This window comes from Lolium rigidum, chromosome 2 (assembly GCF_022539505.1).
Source record: "Lolium rigidum isolate FL_2022 chromosome 2, APGP_CSIRO_Lrig_0.1, whole genome shotgun sequence".
NCBI lineage: Eukaryota > Viridiplantae > Streptophyta > Magnoliopsida > Poales > Poaceae > Lolium > Lolium rigidum.
In genome coordinates, this window is record NC_061509.1 from 163,959,985 (window position 1) to 163,970,074 (window position 10,090).

Genomic DNA, 10,090 nt, shown 5'->3' on the forward strand with positions numbered 1-10,090 from the left:
CGATACTTTGGATAAAGTTCCAAACAATTCTTCGGCAAACAACGTGTCAATGACGCTTGCCACACACCATCTTACACAGGAGCTCCTTGATAAAGGCAAAGGTGCCATGGCGCGAATGCACTCGATGATCTTCCCCAAGATCAGTCAAGACAAGACTCTGGGGCAGCTGATCGGCGCCTTCGTAGTCGACACCAAAGGGGTTATCGAGGTATTCAAACGTACTTCGCGTACCTATGGTGCCCTCCTTGCCTTCCAACTTATGATGGGTGATACGTCTCAAACGTATCTATAATTTCTTATGTTCCATGCTACTTTTATGATGATACTCACATGTTTTATACACACTTTATGTTATTATTATGCATTTTCCGGCGCTAACCTATTGACGAGATGCCGAAGAGCCAGTTGCTGTTTTCTGCTGTTTTTGGTTTCAGAAATCCTACAAAGGAAATATTCTCGGAATTGGACAAAATCAACGCCCAGGGTCTTATTTTTCCACGGAGCTTCCAGAAGACCGAAGGGGATACGAAGTAGGGCCACGAGGGCCCGTACCCATAGGGCGGCGCGGCCAGCATGGGGCCCGCGCCGGCCTATGGTGTGGGCCCCTTATCAGCCCTCCGACTCTGCCCTTCCGCCTACTTATAGCCTTCGTCGCGAAAACCCCTGTACCGAGAGCCACGATACGAAAAACCTTCCAGAGACGCCGCCGCCGCCAATCCCATCTCGGGGGATTCAGGAGATCGCCTCCGGCACCCTGCCGGAGAGGGGAATCATCTCCCGGAGGACTCTTCATCACCATGATCGCCTCCGGATTGATGTGTGAGTAGTTCACCCCTGAACTATGGGTCCATAGCAGTAGCTAGATGGTTGTCTTCTCCTCATTGTGCTATCATGTTAGATCTTGTGAGCTGCCTATCATGATCAAGATCATCTATTTGTAATGCTACATGTTGTGTTTGTTGGGATCCGATGAATATGGAATACTATGTCAAGTTGATTATCAATATATCATATATGTGTTGTTTATGTTCTTGCATGCTCTCCGTTGCTAGTAGAGGCTCGGCCAAGTTGATACTTGTAACTCCAAGAGGGAGTATTTATGCTCGATAGTGGGTTCATGCCTCCATTGAATCGGGACGAGTGACGTAAAGTTCTAAGGTTGTGGATGTGCTTGTTGCCACTAGGGATAAAACATCAATGCTTTGTCTAAGGATATTTGTGTTGATTACATTACGCACCATACTTAATGCAATTGTCCGTTGTTTGCAACTTAATACCGGAAGGGGTGCGGATGCTAACCTGAAGGTGGACTTTTTAGGCATAGATGCATGCTCGGATAGCGGTCTATGTACTTTGTCGTAATGCCCTGATTAAATCTCATAGTAGTCATCGTGATATGTATGTGCATTGTTATGCCCTCTCTATTTGTCAATTGCCCAACTGTAATTTTTTCACCCAACATGCTATTTCTTATCGGAGAGACACCACTAGTGAACTGTGGACCCCGGTCCATTCTTTTACATCTGAAATACAATCTACTGCAAACTCTGTTCTTTACTGTTCTTTGCAAACAAACATCATCTTCCACACTATACATTTAATCCTTTGTTTACAGCAAGCCGGTGAGATTGACAACCTCACTGTTACGTTGGGGCAAAGTACTTTGATTGTGTTGTGCAGGTTCCACGTTGGCGCCGGAATCCCTGGTGTTGCGCCGCACTACACTCCGTCACCAACGACCTTCACGTGGCCCTTAACTCCTACTGGTTCGATAACCTTGGTTTCTTACTGAGGGAAAACTTGCTGCTCTACGCATCACACCTTCCTCTTGGGGTTCCCAACAGACGTGTGCTTCACGCGTATCAAGCTCTTTTTCTGGCGCCGTTGCCGGGGAAATCAAGACACGCTGCAAGGGGAGTCTCCCACATCCAATCTCTTTACTTTGTTTTTTTCTTGCTTTACTTTATTTTATTTACTCCTTTTTTTGTTCTCTATATCAAAAACACACAAAAAATTAGTTACTAGTTTTAATTTATTTACTGTCTTGTTTGCGTTCTTTATATCAAAAACACAAAAAAAATTAGTTATTTGCATTTACTTTATTTAGTTTGCTTTATTTATTACTGTTAAAATTAATACCCCTGAAAATACTAAGTTGTGTGACTTCACTAGCACAAATAATAATGATTTCCTATGCACACCTATTGATCCACCTGCTACTACAGCAGAATTTTTTGAAATTAAACCTGCTTTACTAAATCTTGTTATGAGAGAGCAATTTTCTGGTGTTAGTTCTGATGATGCTGCTGCCCATCTTAATAATTTTTTTGAACTTTATGAAATGCAAAAGTATAAGGATGTAGATGGTGACATTATAAAATTAAAATTGTTTCCTTTCTCCTTAAGAGGAAGAGATAAAGATTGGTTGCTATCTTTGCCTAAGAATAGTAGTGATTCATGGACTAAATGTAAGGATGCTTTCATTGGTAGATATTATCCTCCCGCTAAAATTATATCTTTGAGAAGTAGCATAATGAATTTTAAGCAATTGGATAATGAGCATGTTTCCCAAGCATGGGAGAGAATGAAATCTTTGGTAAAGAATTACACTACCCATGGACTAACTACTTGGATGATCATCCAAACCTTTTATGCTGGACTGAATTTTTCTTCGCGGAACCTATTGGATTCAGCTGCTGGAGGTACTTTTATGTCCATCACCTTAGGCGCCGCAACAAAGGTTCTTGATAATATGATGATCAATTACTCTGAATGGCACACGGAAAGAGCTCCACAAGGTGAGAAGGTAAATTCTATTGAAGAAATCTCCTCCTTGAGTGATAAGATTGATGCTATTATGTCTATGCTTGTGAATGGTAGATCTAATGTTGATCCTAATAATGTTCCTTTAGCTTCATTGGTTGCTCAAGAAGAGCATGTTGATGTGAACTTCATTAAAAGTAATAATTTCAACAACAATGCTTATAGGAATAATTCTGGTAACAACTATAGGCCATATCCTTCTAATAATGGTAATGGTTATGGTAATTCTTATGGTAATTCTTACAACAATAATAGGAGTGTACCCCCTGGACTTGAAGCCATGCTTAAAGAATTTATTAATACACAAACTGCTTTTAACAAATCTGTTGAAGAAAAGCTTGATAAAATTGATATTCTTGCTTCTAAGGTTGATAGTCTTGCCTCTGATGTTGATCTTTTAAAATTGAAAGTTATGCCTAAATAAGATAAAGATATTAAGTCATTTGCTACAGAAAACGCCATCCAAGTTCGAATTAATGAGAATATTAGATTGATGGTTGAATTGCATGCTAGGTGGGAAAGAGAAGAAAAACTAGCTAAAGAGAATAATGTAGCTAAAGTTTGGACAATTGCCACCACTAGTAATGATGATGCTTCACACGTTGCTAAACCTCCTACTATCAATGATAAAATAATTGGTGTTGGCAATGTTTCTACTCCTATTGCAAAGCGTGCAAAACTGCCTGAAACTGCTAAAACTGCTTGTGATAAAACTGCTGAAATTTTTAAAAATATTGGGGACAATGATTCCATTGCTGTAGATCATAATGGTTTAGATTTTGATGATTGTCACATCTCTGAAGTTATTAAGTTCTTACAAAAACTTGCTAGATGTCCCAATGCTAGTGCTATAAATTTGGCCTTTACAAAACATATTACAAATGCTCTCATAAAAGCTAGAGAGGAGAAACTAAGAGCATCTCCAGCCGCGTCCCCCAAAGCGTCCCCCAAACCGCGCCGGATTGAGCGTTTGGGGGACGTGTTTTGTTCGTGCCGCCTTTGGGGGACGTCGCTTCCCAGCCGCGTCCCCCAAACGCCGCCCCCAAACATTTAAATTACTTTTTTTTAACACAGAACCATTTATCAAATATAGCATATGAATAAAAATGTTTGCGAGGATTGTTTTCAAATTAAATTACAACAAATAATAAAACAAGTAAACAAATATAATAAATAGGGGTAGATGCTACATCAAGGTGCCACGGTATTTCCTTTGATCCTCCACAAATGCTCAACGAGATCAGCTTGAAGTTGCTCATGCACATTGCTGTCACGGATCTCGCGTGCATGGCGAGAAAATCAGCAAAATCTGCAGGCAACTCATGATCAACCTCCGCAAGAGGGCCTTCACACTCATAGGGACCAACATGTGACCTAGCATGATTCTTGCGGTCATCCTCGATGATCATGTTGTGCATGATCACACAATCCTGCATCACCTCCCACATTTGGTCGTGAGACCAGCTTAGAGCAGGGTACCGGACAATGGAAAATTATGCTTGAAGCACACCAAATGCCCGCTCGACATCCTTCCTCCAAGCCTCCTGTCGCGTAGCAAAGTGAGAATTCTTCAGACCTGATGGATTCGAGATTGTTTTGACAAAAGTGGCCCATTTTGGATATATACCATCGACTAGATAATAGCCTTTGGTATATTTGTGGCCATTGATCTCATAGTTGCATGGTGGAGCATGCCCTTCCACTAGTCTGCTGAACACCGGAGACTGCTGCAACACGTTGATGTCATTGTGTGATCCCGCCATGCCAATGAAAGAATGCCAAATCCACAGGTCATAATCTGCCACAGCTTCAAGCACCACACTGCAATATCCATGACGGCCTTTGTATATACCTTGCCAAGCAAACAGGCAGTTCTTCCATGCCCAGTGCATGCAATCGATGCTTCCAAGCATTCCAGGAAATCCTCTGGCAGCATTTTGTGCCATGATCCTTGCAGTTTCTTCCTCAGTTGGCCCTCTCAAAGAGTATTTGCCAAACTTTCCCACCACAGCTCGGCAAAACTTGTACATGCACTCAATGGCAGTAGACTCACTCATGCGAAGGTAGTCGTCCTGTGTATCGGCAGGTGCTCCGTATGCAAGCATCCTCATGGCGGCGGTGCACTTCTGAATCGACGAGAACCCGAGAACGCCTACAGCGTCGAGCTTGAGCTTGAAGTAGGGGTCGAACTCTTGAACGCCGTGGAGGATATTCATGAACAGCCCCTTGCTCATCCTGTACCGGCGCCGAAAATTGTCGGCATGTGTTGAGTCGTCGGCGAAGTAGTCGTTGTGCCGCATGGCATGCCCCTCCATCCTCTGCCGGGGCTTCGACTTCCTTCTTCCCGGCCTTGATCCTCCGCGGCGCGGCCTCTTCCTCTTCTCCGCCTCAGCGTCGAGCAATTCCTGGAGGGACACGATGATCAGCAAATGCTCCCGCAGGTTGTCGTCGAAGGCTTGCTCGTCCTCCAGCAGCAGGGCAACCATCTCATCGTCGTTGTCCATGGCTGAAGCAAAATCAATGGTTAAATTTGCGCCGAGGCAGACGACGCAACAAACAGCGGCCAATCGCGCCTACCTGCCATGTCGTCGAGCACCTTCTGTGCGCGGAGGTGGGGCGGATTTGACGGCGCGTTCTGGGACGCGCTGGCGACGCGGCGGCGGCACGACCGGCGGGAGCCCCAGCCGCGACAACGGTTCCGACTCTCAGCAGAGATCAGACGCCCAACCGGCCGGGAAATCCAGCGGCGGCGGTGGGGTGGGAGGCACGGGAACGAAGGAGCGACGAGAAAAGTGGCGCGAACCAACGGTTTATGCAAATAGTCGCCGACATGTGGGAGCCGCCTCGCTTTTCGTTGTGTCCGACGTCCCCGGTGCGTCCCCTGTGGGACGGGGACGGGCTCGGGGCGCCGGACACCGTATCGGGCCGCGCCGGACAAATATGGGCTTTGGGGGACGCGGCTGGAACGCATTTTTTGTCCGGCGCGCCCCAAATCCCTTTGGGGGACGCTTTGGGGGACACGGCTGGAGATGCTCTAAAACTTGAAACTTCTATTCCTAGGAAGTTAGAAGATGGTTGGGAGCCCATCATTAAGATGAGGGTCAATAATTTTGATTGTAATGCTTTATGTGGTCTTGGTGCAAGTATTTCTGTTATGCCTAAGAAAATCTATGATATGCTTGACTTGCCACCATTGAAAAATTGTTATTTGGATGTTAATCTTGCTGATAATGCTGTAAAGAAACCTTTGGGGAGGATTGATAATGTTCGCATTATGGTTAACAATAACCTTGTCCCCGTTGACTTTGTTGTCTTGGATATTTAATGCAATGCATCTTGTCCCATTATATTGGGAAGACCTTTTCTTCGAACTGTTGGTGCTATTATTGATATGAAGGAAGGTAATATTAAGTATCAATTTCCTCTCAAGAAAGGTATGGCACACTTCCCTAGAAAGAGAATGAAGTTACCTTATGATTCTATTATTAGAACAAATTATGATGTTGATGCTTCATCGCTTGATAATACTTGATTCACACTTTCTGCGCCTAGCTGAAAGGCGTTAAAGAAAAGCGCTTATGGGAGACAACCCATTATCTTACTTCTGCACTTTTGTTTTATATTTGAGTCTTGGAAGTTGTTACTACTGTAGCAACCTCTCCTTATATTTATTTTATTGCATTGTTGTGCCAAGTAAAGTCTTTGATAGTAGGGTTGATACTAGATTTGGATTACTGCGCAGAAACACATTTCTTGCTGTCACGAAATTTAGCAGCTCCGTCTGTAGGTAACTCAGAAAAATCTGCCAATTTACGTCCGTGATCCTCAGATATGTACGCAACTTTCATTCAATTTGAGCTTTTTCATCTGAGCAAGTTAAGTGCCCCAGAAAAATTCATCTTTACGGACTGTTCTGTTTTGACAGATTCTGCCTTTTATTTCGCATTGCCTATTTTGCTATGTTTGATGGATTTCTTTGTTCCATTAACTTTCAGTAGCTTTGTGCAATGTCCAGAAGTGTTAAGAATGATTATGTCATCTCTGAATATGTGAATTTTCGATTATGCACTAACCCTCTAATGAGTTTGTTTTGAGTTTGGTGTGGAGGAAGTTTTCAAGGGTCAAGGGAGGAGGATGATACTATATGATCAAGAAGAGTGAAAAGTCTAAGCTTGGGGATGCCCCCGTGGTTCATCCCTGCATATTTTAAGAAGACCCAAGCATCTAAGCTTGGGGATGCCCAAGGCATCCCCTTCTTCATCGACAACTTATCAGGTCACCTCTAGTGAAATTATATTTTTATTCAGTCACATCTTATGTGCTTTACTTGGAGCGTCTGTATGTTTTTGTTTTTGTTTTTGTTTGAATAAAATCGGATCCTAGCATTCTTTGTTTGGGAGAGAGACACGCTCCGTTGTTGCATATGAACACATGTGTTCTTAGCTTTACTTTTAATGTTCATGGCGAAGGTTGAAACTACTTCGTTCATCATTATTATGGTTGGAAACAGAAAATGCTTCATGTGGTAATCGGTATAATGTCTTGAATAACTTGATACTTGGCAATTGTTGTGCTCAAATAGATCAAGTTTAAGATCTTGCATCATGTACCTTGCACCTATTAATGAAGAACTACATAGAGCTTGTTAAAATTTGGTTTGCATGATTGGTCTCTCTAGAGTCTAGATATTTTCTGGTGAGGTGTTTGAACAACAAGGAAGACAGTGTAGAGTCTTATAATGCTTGCAATATGTTCTTATGTAAGTTTTGTTGTACCGGTTTATACTTGAGTTTGCTTCAAACAACCTTGCTAGCCTAAGCCTTGTATTGAGAGGGATTTCTTCTCGTGCATCCAAATCCTTGAGCCAAAAACTATGCCATTTGTGTCCACCATACCTACCTACTACATGGTATTTCTCTTCCATTCCAAAGTAAATTACTTGAGTGCTACCTTTAAAATTCTATTCTTTGTCTTTGCAATATATAGCTCATGGGAAAATAGCCTTAAAAACTATTGTGGTCAAGAATATGTAGCTTATGTATCTTATTTCTTATAAGTTGCTTGTTGAGCGGTAACCATGTTTCCGGGGACGCCACCAACTATTACACCTTTGTTGAATATCATGTGAGTTGCTATGCATGTTCGTCTTGTCTGAAGTAAGGGTGATTTATCATGATCAAATGGTTTGAGTATGCATATTGTTAGAGAAGAACATTGGGCCGCTAACTAAAGCCATGAATCATGGTGGAAGTTTCAGTTTGGACATCAATCCTCGATCTCTTATGAGAATATTATCTGTTGTTGAATGCTTATGCATTAAAGAGGAGTCCATTATATGTTGTCTATGTTGTCCCGGTATGGATGTCTAAGTTGAGAATAATCAAAAACGAGAAATCAAATGCGATCTTTCTCCTTAGACCTTTGTACAGGGCGGCATAGAGGTACCCCTTTGTGACACTTGGTTGAAACATATGTTATGCAATGATAATCCATGTAAATCCAAGCTAATTAGGACAAGGTGCAAGCACTATTGGTAATCTATGCATGAGGCTTGCAACTTATAAGATGTCTTATACATAACACATGTGATTTGTTATTACCGTTGACAAAATTGTTTCTATGTTTTCAAAATGAAAAGCTCTAGCACAAAAATAGTAATCCATGCTTCCCTCTGCGAAGGGCCTATCTTTTACTTACTTCTTTCTATCTTAGAAGCAAACACTTGTGTCAACTGTGTGCATTGATTCTTACATGTTTACCTATTGCACTTGTTATATTACTTTGTGTTGACAATTATCCATGAGATAAACATGTTGAAGTTGAAAGTAATCGTTGAAACTTATATCTTCATTTGTGTTGCTTCAAAGCTTTCTACTAAGAATCTATTGCTTTATGAGTTAACTCTTATGCAAGTCTTATTGATGCTTGTCTTGAAAGTACTATTCATGAAAAGTCTTTGCTATATGATTCAGTTGTTTATTCATTGTCTTTACCATTGCTTCGAATCACTGCATTCATCTCATATGCTTTACAATAGTATTGATCAAGATTATGATAGCATGTCACTTCAGAAATTATCCTTGTTATCGTTTACCTACTCGAGGGAGAGTAGGAACTAAGCTTGGGGATGCTTGATACGTCTCAAACGTATCTATAATTTATTATGTTCCATGCTACTTTTATGATGATACTCACATGTTTTATACACACTTTATGTCATTATTATGCATTTTCCGGCACTAACCTATTGACGAGATGCCGAAGAGCCAGTTGTTGTTTTCCGCTGTTTTTGGTTTCAGAAATCCTACAAAGGAAATATTCTCGGAATTGGACGAAATCAACGCCCAGGGTCTTATTTTTCCACGGAGCTTCCAGAAGACCGAAGGGGATACGAAGTAGGGCCACGAGGGCCCGTACCCATAGGGCGGCGCGGCCAGCATGGGGCCCGCGCCGACCTATGGTGTGGGCCCCTCGTCAGCCCTCCGACTCTGCCCTTCCGCCTACTTATAGCCTTCGTCGCGAAAACCCCTGTACCGAGAGCCACGATACGAAAAACCTTCCAGAGACGCCGCCGCCGCCAATCCCATCTCGGGGGATTCAGGAGATCGCCTCCGGCACCCTGCCGGAGAGGGGAATCATCTCCCGGAGGACTCTTCATCACCATGATCGCCTCCGGATTGATGTGTGAGTAGTTCACCCCTGGACTATGGGTCCATAGCAGTAGCTAGATGGTTGTCTTCTCCTCATTGTGCTATCATGTTAGATCTTGTGAGCTGCCTATCATGATCAAGATCATCTATTTGTAATGCTACATGTTGTATTTGTTGGGATCCGATGAATATGGAATACTATGTCAAGTTGATTATCAATCTATCATATATGTGTTGTTTATGTTCTTGCATGCTCTCTGTTGCTAGTAGAGGCTCCGGCCAAGTTGATACTTGTAACTCCAAGAGGGAGTATTTATGCTCGATAGTGGGTTCATGCCTCCATTGAATGCGGGATAGCGACGGAAAGTTCTAAGGTTGTGGATGTGCTTGTTGCCACTAGGGATAAAACATCAATGCTTTGTCTAAGGATATTTGTGTTGATTACATTACGCACCATACTTAATGCAATTGTCTGTTGTTTGCAACTTAATACTGGAAGGGGTGCGGATGCTAACTCTGAAGGTGGACTTTTTAGGCATAGATGCATGCTTGGATAGCGGTCTATGTACTTTGTCGTAATGCCCTGATTAAATCTCATAGTAGTCATCGTGATATGT